Source organism: Aedes albopictus, chromosome 2 (assembly GCF_035046485.1).
Source record: "Aedes albopictus strain Foshan chromosome 2, AalbF5, whole genome shotgun sequence".
Taxonomy (NCBI): domain Eukaryota; kingdom Metazoa; phylum Arthropoda; class Insecta; order Diptera; family Culicidae; genus Aedes; species Aedes albopictus.
The window spans coordinates 101937041-101949456 of record NC_085137.1 but is presented as its reverse complement, the minus strand read 5'-3'; the positions used below and the strand labels follow the sequence as shown (position 1 = coordinate 101949456).

At 38.2% G+C, this 12416-nt stretch overlaps 1 protein-coding gene across 4 annotated transcripts in view; it reads left to right on the top strand.

Moving 5' to 3' along the window:
- Positions 1-12416, top strand: part of LOC109419738 (trissin receptor) — a 326442-nt gene that overhangs the window by 174418 nt on the left and 139608 nt on the right. The window lies entirely within an intron of this gene.

Here is a 12416-nt window from a genome sequence, read left to right as displayed (position 1 = left end):
GATGGGGAAACAGCCAGCCGAACATCGATGAGAGGTAGCATGGAGAGCATGCACCCAGTGCACAATGGTTAATCACCTCCAATTGTTCGAGAATCCATCTAAGTCCTGTGATTCTGTAGGCTCATGTTAGCCGTCTTTATTTTAACGAGCACAAGTTTTATTCTTAATCTAACAATTGGCTTACATATCTAAACAAATTAAAATTGAACACTCGGGAGTTGCACCCATTCCGGACTGTGGCCTATGTACACGCAAAAACGGCTCCGCTCAAAAATGTGTTCGGCCTGCACATTTTTAGTAAACATCCATGCCGCACATGACTGTGTTCGAAACACACGTTTTTTTTAAATTGCTCGTACGCTCATATGAGCATGTATTTTGCAATAATTTCGACATGGCAACCTCACTGGGTTTATAAACCACCTTCAAATACCGAAAAATATTGATATTTTGCAAAAATGTGAGCGTGCGAGCAATTTAAAAAAATGTGTGTTTCCAACACAGTCCCTGTGCGGCATGGGCGCTACTCAAAAATGAGAGCTTTTATTTTAGAGAGTACTTCTGTCTGGGTTTCTGCTGGTAGATGAGTAGCAGACCTCCAATTACTCTCGTTCGGGAGAACTCCGACAACGCCGACCCTCCTGTTATCCTTATCACACGCATAGACGACGACGACAAGAACATCTCTCGTATAATTCCAGGTAGCCAACACATCACAATCGCTCTCTGCAGATTCACGGGATGTAGGATCGTTTGGATGGTTTGTTGATACATCTCGCTTGGTAGAAATCGAAAGTGATTTACCGCACAACGGCGATAACTCTATGTGCAACCAGGGTTGAAGTGCGCTGGGGTGTTTGCGGTTGCAAACAGGTTTCCTCCAACGATTTTAACATCTGCCGAAAATGGAGACGGAGGCTTCTTGAGGTGCGGAACAAATGTAACTCCGACATTGCGTTCGACCATCATCTCCTAATCGGCGAGATCCGACTGCGCATTACCAGGATCCAGCGACAGGAGGAAAAAATTAGGCGCCGGTTCAACACACGCCGACTGGAAGACGCTTCGGTGAAATGGTCCTTCGTCGAGGAGCTAGAGAACCGTGCTGCGGATATTCCAGCAAGTTGAAGCGTAGAAGATCAATGAAGCGCCATCAAGAACGCCTTCATCGCCACCGGCGAGAATAATTTGGGTGAGCTACGCACCTGAAGAAAGCAGTGGATCACAGATGATACCTGGAGGAAGATAGAGGGTCAAAGAAACGCTAAAGCCGCGATAGAGCGAGCGAAAACACGAGGGGCTAAGGCCGTAGCCCGTCAGCGCTATTTGGCTCTCGAGAAGGAAGTGAAATGCTCATGTAGACGGGACAAAAGAGCATGGGCGGACTCCCTAGCCGACGAAGACGAGAAAGTCGCAAACACCGGCGACATCCTACGGCATGCTACGATGCCCGTGAAAGACACGTCTGGACAGTTACTGACCGACCCGGCTGACCAGTTGAAACGCTGGTTCGAGCACTTTGGAAACCTTTTTCAAGTGTCGGCCACGCCATTAACACCTCAGCATGATCCGCCAAGGGTTCGACGCAATACCCGTGTCAACACCAAAGCTCCATCAGTGCAAGAGATAGAAACAGCCATCCGTAGCATGGAATCGAACTGACCTCGTAGTATCCGCACAATTATTGCATCATTATTCCGCAACATATTGAGAACCGCGACATTTCCGGCTGACTTGATGCAAGGCGTCTTAGTAAAGGTACCCAAACAGGGTGACCTGATTGTATGCTATATTTGGTGGTGTTTATGTTACTGTGTATCGATCTCAAAGTCCTCTGAAAAATGATCCTCAATCGGATACAGGAGAAGATTGACGCAACTCTCCAACGGCAGCAAGCAGGATTCCATGCTGGACGATCCTGTGTTGACCATATTATCACTCCCGTATCATCTTGGAGCAAATCACAGAATTCCAAGAGTCTCTCTACCCGGTGTTCATTGATTACGAAAAAGTGTAAATGATGAAAACTTGTGGGGAGCCGTCAGGCGCAAGGGTGTCCCTGAGAAAATAATCAGGCTCATTGAAGCACAGTACAGGGCATTTTCGGTGTCTTATCCGATGCATTCCGGGTCGTTGCTGTAATGAGGCATGGATGTTTACTATCACAGCTACTGTTTCTCATCGTGATCGACGGGATCCTGGTAGGTCTGATTGACCGTGAACTAAATCGTGGATTGCTTTGGCAGCCCATTACCATGGAGCATTTAAATGACTTCGATCTGACTGATGACGTTGCTCTCCTAGCTCAACGGTGCTCTGATATGCAGAGCAAGCTCTATGATCTTGCCGATAGCTCTTCGGCAGCAGGTCTCACCATCAACGTCAACAAGACCAAATCGTTGGATGTAAACACGGTTAGCCCTTCTAGCCTCACGATAGTTGGGCAAGCAGTGGAGAATGGTGAAAGCTTCCAATATCTTGGTAGCCAAATGGCGGCACCAAGATCGACATAGGTGCACAGATCAAGAAGGCGAGGGCTGCTTTTGCGAGTTTAAGACATGTATGGAAAAACAACCAGATTAGTCGACGCACCAAAATCCGAATTTTCAACTCGAACGTGAAATCTGTGCTACTATGCGCCTGTGAAACCTGATGTGTATCAGAGGAGAACACTCAACGGCTGCCTGCGGTATATAATTCGTGCATGATGGCCTCACAATAAGATCTCCCACGTGGAGCTCCATCGTCGATGGAAGTATGAGGTAGGAACTTGTGAGGACCAGAGCTGTGTTGAACGCTGCTTGTCGTCTCACCGTTCTGCAGCCCATCTCTATTTTAGAATCACCTCAACCTGCAATAGCAATTGTTGAAAAAAAAAATAATAGAATAATCGATCATCCCAGGCTTTCAATTGGATTCCTTAATGGCAAATCTATTACTACCTCCCTCCCTGCTATCGAAATAAACGATCTATTTTTCCCACAAAATCCTGTTTCATGGTTGGCAAGTTCAATCCGAAAGGCACCATACGTGCGTGTGTGGTGAATGCACTCCCATCATTCTCTCTCTCTGCCAGATCAGCGTGCATTATTTCAAAGGGCTGGTCCTGCTTTGTTATCACCGCTTTGTGGGTAGGTGTGCCCTGAATCGAACAATTCGGAACTACTGGTGGGAAAAATTTTCCCGACAATGCATTGAATGAAATCCATTTTCGACGACGTCGGTTGGCAGCCGGTTTGCGGAAAAATGGATTACCTACCATTTTGCGAACTTTTCAACAGCGTCCTATCTTCATCTCTCGGGTGGTGGTGCATCTGCTACTGTGCAAGACTGCGAGACCCGTCCACTGACAATCACGTTTAATTTTCTTCCAAACAGGATTCGGTTAGGTTTATTTATCGTTTGTTCAAAGGAGGAAAAGTTCTTTTCCCAAGTAATAGTTACTGGGTGTGTCCCCCGAGAAGGAGTTATAGAGGAGCACTGCAATCAGGATGACGACGGGGCGGGAAATAAGACGGAAGACAATTTCTTCCGGAAGACATCATTTCATTTCCGGACCAACAAAGTGCATCCATTACAGTTGGACCTTCAGTTTGATTAAGTGGGAAAGTTTTGTTAGTTTTTCGGGCAGAATATTGTTGAATTAAGGGTACTCTTCCATGTTGGTTTTGGATGGTAGTTGGCACTGAACTGTACAGAGACCCCTTTCAGCAAACTCATTTTTCTCTGTGATGTACCGTAGTCTTTTACCAAACTTGGAAAGCTTATGAAAAAATCGCTTCTTGGTTCACAAATTTACTTCTGAAACAAAACTTCGAAAAATCTACAGTTAACAGAATGATTTGTTTGAATTTGATAATAATATTAAGTAAATCAGTATATGGAAATAATTTCCACAAACAGCTTGTTGAATATTCATTGTCTTTTCGCTATTATGAGATGGAATCTGTTTTGCTGCGATCTCAACAAACGATTGACAAAACCCACAAATCAAATTTCTTCTCCGAAGGTATGTTACATAAATCAAACCCCACAGCTAGCTCAAATTCCACAAAAAAAAAATCTAACCGCAAATCGAGCCACAATCTTTCTGCGTTCGATGTGATCGAGATGGAAACCGTGCCCCGGACGGGAGATAAATAGTGATAAATTCTTCCAACCGTCAGAAAGCGCAAAATCAGTCGAAATCAAACCTAGACCCGAGCGAGAGAGATCCTCCGGGCAAAGAATAATAATCAATGGAGTCCAGTTCGGGAACGCTGCAGTAGCAGCAGCAGCATCAGCAGAAACAAGAAAAAAAAAAATATTGTGCCGTTGTTTACGCGTTTCAGTTTGTTTTCCAACATTTCCCAGCTACGGGATTTTTATTGCTTTTTGACGCCCGGGCCCGGAAGCATCCCAAATCAAGTCAACCGATCTATGCTGCTCCATAGTTGATTTCTCTGGGTTCGGGGTGTTCCATTCGTTGTTTTGTTTCGGCAGCTCGTAACCATTTCCGATGATGTATGGGGTGCGGTAGCCAAGAATCGTAGGTTATAAAAACAGACGAGCACCGAACGAGCAGGTCTGCCAGCCACCCAGCGAGGGCAGAGGAAATTTGATTTTGAATATGATTTTATTTTGCTCTTTTCAGCGCACCCTGCTATGAAACTGACGTGTGTCGTTCATGGAATGTATTGACTGCTGGGACATTGAGTTTGAGCAGAACAATGAAATGTGTAGACAACACTGTTTTCTATTTCAAATTCTATACCGAGGATAATTTAATAACGGAAATGATTTTATCATTAACCAAGAGGTTCAATACCACTTTCAGATTGCTTTTCTATTTGTTTATATAGGCTTATTGAAAGTAGATCTCATGGGATTAGAATTCGCTTCATGGGAAGTTTAAACGTCACAGTGAAGAAAATCTTTAATTTGTTTTATTCGCTTTTGATTGGGGCTTTATTACAGCACACGCCAAAACTAACAATTTTCTGACTTTTAGCAAAGCAAAGATAACCGTACACAGTTGCTACTCCGTTATTGACCAGAACAATCGAAGTCGCACAGAGATCCAATGAATGGTGCTTGGGACTAGCTACACACTCTCAATGAGCACAGTTCGAGTGTTCAATATTTTAAAGTTAATAACGGCACCGGCCACGTCCTTACGGTCATGTTAGTTCGACAACCGTTGCTACTAGAAACCGTGGAATCCACAGCATCCCCACAGTTGTCTCGGGAAGGAGTATTTGTTAGTAGGGTAGGGTAAGGTGTGGATTTCTTGGAGCCACCTTTGGTAGGTGATATGATCCACTAGTTAAATAAAGATACACGTTGCGGTCTTCATCGCGATTATGATTTACATTTGGTCGCAATAGTAAGGGTAATGTTCCATATGTCAAATGTCGTTCAATATTAAACGCGTCAGCGCATTGATCGTTTACATAATCGTAAAAACCGACCTTCCACGAAAGCTGTCGCACGATTATAATCCTGGAATCCACACACATGTCCCCATCACCCTACCGAGAAAACCGACCGACCAACGAAAGTAGTCGCGCCCTCCCTTAAACGCTGTCTCAAGGGGCCTTCAACCAAAAATCAATCGATCGATTTCTCCAAAGATTTAATCGGAATTTTTGGGGATTTCTCCGAGGATTATTTTTCAGAAATTCTTTCGATAATGCTTCCAGAAAGTTGTCATCGGCTTTCATCTTAAAAAAAAAGCTTTACGTCAAAAATTTCTGCATAGATGAAATCTTCCGAACATTTCTCAGCTCCTTCACGGAATCGTTTTCGATTTTTTCGAAGATTCCTCTAGAAATTATTCTAGAATTCGTCTTTGAATTCCTCCAAGGATTTCTCAAGTAATTCCTGTGATCATTTGTTCAGAAATTCGTTCTAAGATTTCTCTGAAAATGTCTTCAAGGATTTCCACAGGAATTCTTAAAAGCAATTTACACGAAGGTCATAAACGTTGAAATTATTACACACTAATAAGTTGAAAAGTCGACTCTATCCCAGTTAGGATGTAATGCCTGCAGGAGTGTGATAAGGAACTGGCGTAAATCATGCGCACCAATTCTCCCAATTCATCATGGAAAACAACGTAAATCTCGTATGATGTAGTTTTATTCTCAAAATGTGTTATTGTTGTGCCACTAAACTTATATTTCAACAGATTTTATTACATACTGAAATATTATTTAACCGGTGTATGGTCAAGCAGCAAACAGCTCCAAGTACCCCTCTGATCAACGGATTCCTTTCGAGAATACACGTCTTGGTTCCTGTAAGATGCAAAAAAACTTTGTAATTTGGGACTACATCCAGAGATTATTTCATAAATTCTTATTTGGAACAATTACAGAAAATACAGAAATATTACAGTGATTATCTCACAAATTAGACATTTCTTCAGAAACTTATCCAAGGATTATCCCACAAATATCCCCAGCAATTCCTCTACGGACGATTTTAAAAAATCTATATGTAAAAATCTTTACTGGGAAATTTCCTTCAAAGTTTTCTTTTGTTTCGTACAGTGATTAATTCGGATATTCCACTAGTTATTCCTCCGGAATATTATTTTAGATAATCTTGTATAAATAGATCGCTTCAGAAACTTCTCCAAGAAATCCGTCAATTATCACTTTCTCCAGAAACATATCGAAGGATTAATTTAGAATGCCATCCATGGATATTCCTGAATAATATAGTGGTGATCTAAATGAATCCTTCGATAAATTTCTAGAGGAATCTCTAACGAATTCCTCAACTTTTGTTTCAGAAAGTCTTCCAGGAAATTTTTAAGTAAACCCGGAACAAATCTCATTTACTTCTTATGTCACTTTTCTCTCTGACTCGTCAAGGGGGGGGGAGGATACCCGACTAGAAAATTGTAACAAAAGCATATCATAATCTTAACAAATCATGATATTTATATCTCATTATGATATAATCATGGTCAACATCCTTGGTGTTTTCAAAATATTGTAACTCAATTATATCACATTATGTTATGAATGTTGTTTCAAAACTCATTGTATTATAATTTAGTTTGTAATCTTCGACATTTGGGAAATAATGTAACAAAATTATATCACATTATGATAGAAACCAGTAATCCAGAGGCTAAAATTGTGATATGAATTTGTTTTGTTATAATTTTCATATGACTATAACAAAATAGGATATAATCTTGATTAGACCAGTGTACTTTTTGTTACAATTTTAGTTATTTTAACATCATCCTGCACCTAGTTTATAATATAATAACACAATATGATATGAACTTGATATAATTTTCTAGTCGGGTAATTAATAAATGTATATGATGAAAAATTACCCAAACAATTAGGCCAAATCGATGATGATTAACCTGAGCTTGTTAGGGAAATATCTGTAAGTAAAAAGAAAATCGTAAGAAAACTGTAAGGTTGTCTTCAGTGTCTTGTACTTGACTCGACTGAGTCGAGTGGAATTCAAAGGATTTGCTAAGGAATTTTCTCGATGACTCTAATTTCACATTAGTTTTTTTTTTAATTTCTTAAATAATTTATTTGTGTCCCCCCTCAAAATGTTGAATTCCGACAAAAAAATTCCAAGGGCGGGGGGAGGTGGGGTAATGTAGTTTACATAAGAGAAAATCAAAGTTTGTGTCAGCCTTATTCTGCATGATATTCCTTCGGAAAAATTTCACTCAGAATTCTTCCAGGGACTTAAGGAATTGTTTCTCTTACAATTTCTCAAATTTATTAAGGTATAAATTTAAGATCTCCTTTATACTCACTACGATTCCTTCTTAAATTGTTGCACGGATTCATTTTGCTTTTAAAAAAATTCTCCAGGAATTTCATTCAAGCAGTCTACCATGGTTTCTTTGTAAAGGTTCTTTTGGAACATCTTCCATGAAATGCTTCAAAATTTTCTAGAAATTCCTTTAGGATTCTATAAATAAAAAAAAATATTTAAAAAAACTTCCAAGGATTTCTTCAGAAATTCCATAGTTTCGTTTTAGAAATCAGTTCTGGAATTATTTCAGGAAATCATTCATGGATTCATTCAGAAACGTTTCAATCGACCCCTTCAGAAAATCAAAAGTTAAGAATTTCTCCAGATACTTGTCGTGGGGTTTCTTTAGAAAATCTTCCACAAGTTTCCAAAAAGTTCCCATCAAAAATTTTTTCAGGGATTAGACATTTCTCTGGAGATTCCATCAGAACATGAACTTTTCCAATGATACCTTCAAGAAATCTTCTCTGTATTCCTTCCTAAATTACTCCATGGATATCTCAGAAATTACTACAGGAATTCGGTCTCATCATTTATCAAGATTTATTTCAGAAACTCCTTCATTGCCTTCCTTTGAAATTCTTCCGGGGATTCTTTAAAAACTTTCTCAAAAGCTCTCTTCAGATATTTGCACGAAAATTTCTCCGAAAAAATTCTCCAAGATTTTTTTATGTAAATTTTCATGGACTGCATCAGAAATTCTGTCAGGGATTGCTTTAGAAATTCTTCTAGATATTCATTTAGAAAATGCTTCGGGAATTTCTCTAGGAGTTCTTTCAGAGTTTTCTACAGAGATTGCTTCAGAATCTCTTCAGAATGGCTTCAGAATCTTTTTTTTTTAAATCCTTTATTATTCTTCAAATAATTTTATAGAAATCCCTTCAGAAATTCGTTCTGGTATTTCTTAGAGAAGTTCTCCTGTGTTTTTTTGTAATTGTTTCAATGATAACCATGAAAATTCCTGCAGGAATATGTCCGGGAATTTCTCCGGGGATTCATTTAAAAAATCCTGCAGGAATTCCTTTTGAGATTTTTACAATATTTTGTTTAATATTTTTATTTTTGTGAATTTTAACCTAATGCTAGTTATAATAACGTTATGACGTTCAATGATTCAAGCGTTCCTTTATCCAGAGATTCCTGCCGATATAGATATTCATATAGAGTTTGCTTCAGTATTTTCAGCAGACATTCTTCCATTTTTTCACAGAAACTTCTCCAGCATTTCCGCTAAGGATAACTCTAAAAATTTCGTAACGGATTCTTTTAGGAATGCATTCAGAAATATTTCCTAGGCATTCTATAGGAATTATTTTAGGTATATTTCAAGAAAGTTGGGTTAAGTACTGTTCATTTTAATTCCTCTAAAAATTGGCATCCTTTGACAAATACGTATTTCGACCAAGACTGTAATCTTCAGTTTCAACTCGATTCTATCCACCGTTTCTTTCATAACTTTTGTTACTCCCTCCTTCTTTGAGTAGTATTAAGTTCACCGATAAAAGCCAATTAAATTCAATTATCATGTAATCTTCAGTGTTTAGTACTTGACTCAAACCGAGAATTGAGTCAAGTACAAGACATTGAAGACGACCTTACAGTAGAGGTCGAAATATGCATCTGTCAAAGGATGCAAATTCTTAGTGGAATTAAAAGGAACAGTACTTAACCCTATTTTCATTTTACTAACAGATATTCCACTAACACGCCCAGGTTCATCATCATCATATTTAAAGAGTTTTTTTTTCAGGTATCTTTACAGAAGCATATCCGGAGACACCTCCGGAATTCTTTCTGAAATATATAAACAGAACCCTCCATGAATACTTTCAGAAAATCTTTCAAGAAATGTATGATGTTATTTTTCTAAATATTCCACAATAAACTTTTTTAGGAACTCCACCGAGGCTTACTCGAGCACATTCTCCTAAATTTTCTTCCAGTAGCCTTTTCAGAAATTTCTTCTGAGGTTCCCACAAAAATTTCTCTGTGATTTCTTCAGTTATTCTTCTAGAGGGCTATTCAAAAATACTTGATGCAATTTGGCGTGGACTCTTCCAAAAAAAATCTGCTTGAATTACTCCTGAAATAACTTAAAAATATCTCTGAACTTTTACAGAACAGCATTGATTTCTTCAGGAATTTATTTGAAAATATTTCAATGGAATTTTTAAGAGATTCTTCCAAAACATTTTTTTTTTAATTCTTCAGAGATTCTTTAGGAAATTCTTTCAAGATTTTTTCGTATAAATACGAGAGAAATTAATTCAGAAATTCCTGCAAAAAATCCTTTGGTTTCATCATAATTATCTCCTGGAATTCCTTAGAGATTTCTGCAAGAATTATTGGAGATATTCCTCCAGGGCTCCAAGGATAGGTTTTTCCAGAACTTGCACAAAAGCATTGCAAAAATTCCTAAAATATGTTAAGGAAATCCCTGGAGGATTGTGTGAAAGAATCACTTAAAAAACTCCTGACGTTACCTTTTCCTAGAAGAAATTCTTCAAAATTTTCCGCAAAAAACCCCGAAGTAATTTCTGATGCTATCTCTGAGCAATTCCTGTATTAATGCCTGGGAGAATTCCAAAATAAATCTTCGATATACATACCTCCTCAATTCCTGGAAACTCTGGAAATAATTTCTCGAGGAATTTTGGTTTTCAGTCAATGAAAAGCGTTGATTTTTTTTATCACAATTTCGACCCAGATTTTGGGAGGTTCTTCATGGCCTGAGGTTTATTCGTTTGACTTGGATATAAATAATTCCAGGAAAAAACAATACCAGAAATTTTTGTTGGGGAGATTCCTGGAGAAATCCGCAGAGGTGTTTCTGAAGGAATTTTCCAAAAATTTCTTTGGAAATAACGGACAAAGGTATTGGCGAAGTATTTTTTTCAATATCCTGAAGGAGTCCTTGGGAGACATTCCAAAGATACCGCTGGATTTTGTTTCCAACTTCTCAATGGAGTAGTACACAAAGATCGCGGAAGTACTTGAGCAATTGCTGAAGGAAATCCTGCAAAAACAAAACAATTTGAATTTAAAATAATTTCAAAAGTTCCAGTTCTGTTGTGTAAGTTTTGGGAAAACTTCTAAAAGAAAATCCCTGGATAGAGATATTATTTTTTTGAAAATTACGCCATTTTTTTATTTTTTTAATGATTTTCTAAATTGTTAATGATAATATTTCATAAATTTGTTATTTGCACAACCTCATCAGAAAATATTTTAAATTCACATGGTTTTTCAAAAACACGTCAAAATAAGCTCGAAAAACTGATTTTTGACTATTTCAATTTATGTTTAAAAAAATTCCGAAACAGTAAGCTGTGGAATTCTGAGAAAGAGTTGTTTATTTTGTCAAAATGAAAAACTTTGCCGAAGATGCACAGTCTTTAAGAAGTAATACTAAAAAGTTAGATGGTGGCGCCACCTATGCGAATAAGTTGTGAATTTTCTTTTTTTTTATTGACAATTAATGCCTTTGATGATTATAAAAAACTTTGCCGTACGAACCATGGGCCGGAAATGCTTTGTTTCGGAGTAATTAATTTTGTCCCACTAGATTTCGTTCCTGGTCGTACAAAGCATGACTAGGGTTAAGACATAGTCATATGCAGATTGGTATTAAATAAACAAGCAATGAAACTAGCGAAGATTTTTTTAAAATTACTCAAAATTTAAAAAGTGTTGAATCTAGAGTTGTTTTTGCAGGAATTCTATGGATAATTTCCTGAAGCATTATCGGAAATATTCGTGAAAGAATCTCTGAAGAAAGGTATGAACGTATTCTAAGTAATCCCTGGAGGAATACCTTGAGGAACTTCTGGAGGAACTTGTTGAAGAATCTCATGCACGAAGCTTTATAGAAATTCTAAGGGATTTCCTGGAGAATCCTTGAAGGAATCCTAAGAGGGATCCTAAGAGGGATTCCTAAGAGGAAATCCTAAAGGGAATCCTTGGAAGAACTCTGCTGAAATAATTCTAAAGAATCCTCTCCATAAAAAAATCGGAAAAGAAAAGATAAATCTCGAAAGAATTTGAAAGAAAGTTCTGGCGATGCCCTGGAGATTAGCATGGAGAAATTATAAAGAAGTCGTAAGAAAGAATACATTGTTAAAGTCAAGAAATATTTAGAAGAATTCTTGCAGCACTCATGAGAGAAACTCATGCAAGCATGCAACTTTCGCGTTAATAACAAAAAAAAACTATTAAATGGGGAAATAATGATTAGTTTACCTATCATTTACCTAACGTTATTTTCCCATTTTGAAAGACACGCAACGCTGTTTACCCTATACTGATGTGCAGCAATTTACATAACATTTTGTCATCGTAAATTCCAACTCTCGTTGAGTGAACATAACGATGACAGAAACAAAGTCACTGACATATCCTGGCATCAGCATTTTATCCTATCCTCGTACGTGACAGTTTTTCCGAAGAACTACATCCTTTTGACTGCCTTTGTTCCATCACCTTTATCACGAAGTAAGCTTGAATCTGTAATCGAGACTACCTTCCAGACGTCGTCGAGTGTAGGTAGGACCACTCAATGCTACATGCCAGTTCATAAATTTCTTATGTTAGCCTCTTGTCATTCAGAAAAGTGTAACACCTGCAGGGTTGTCACA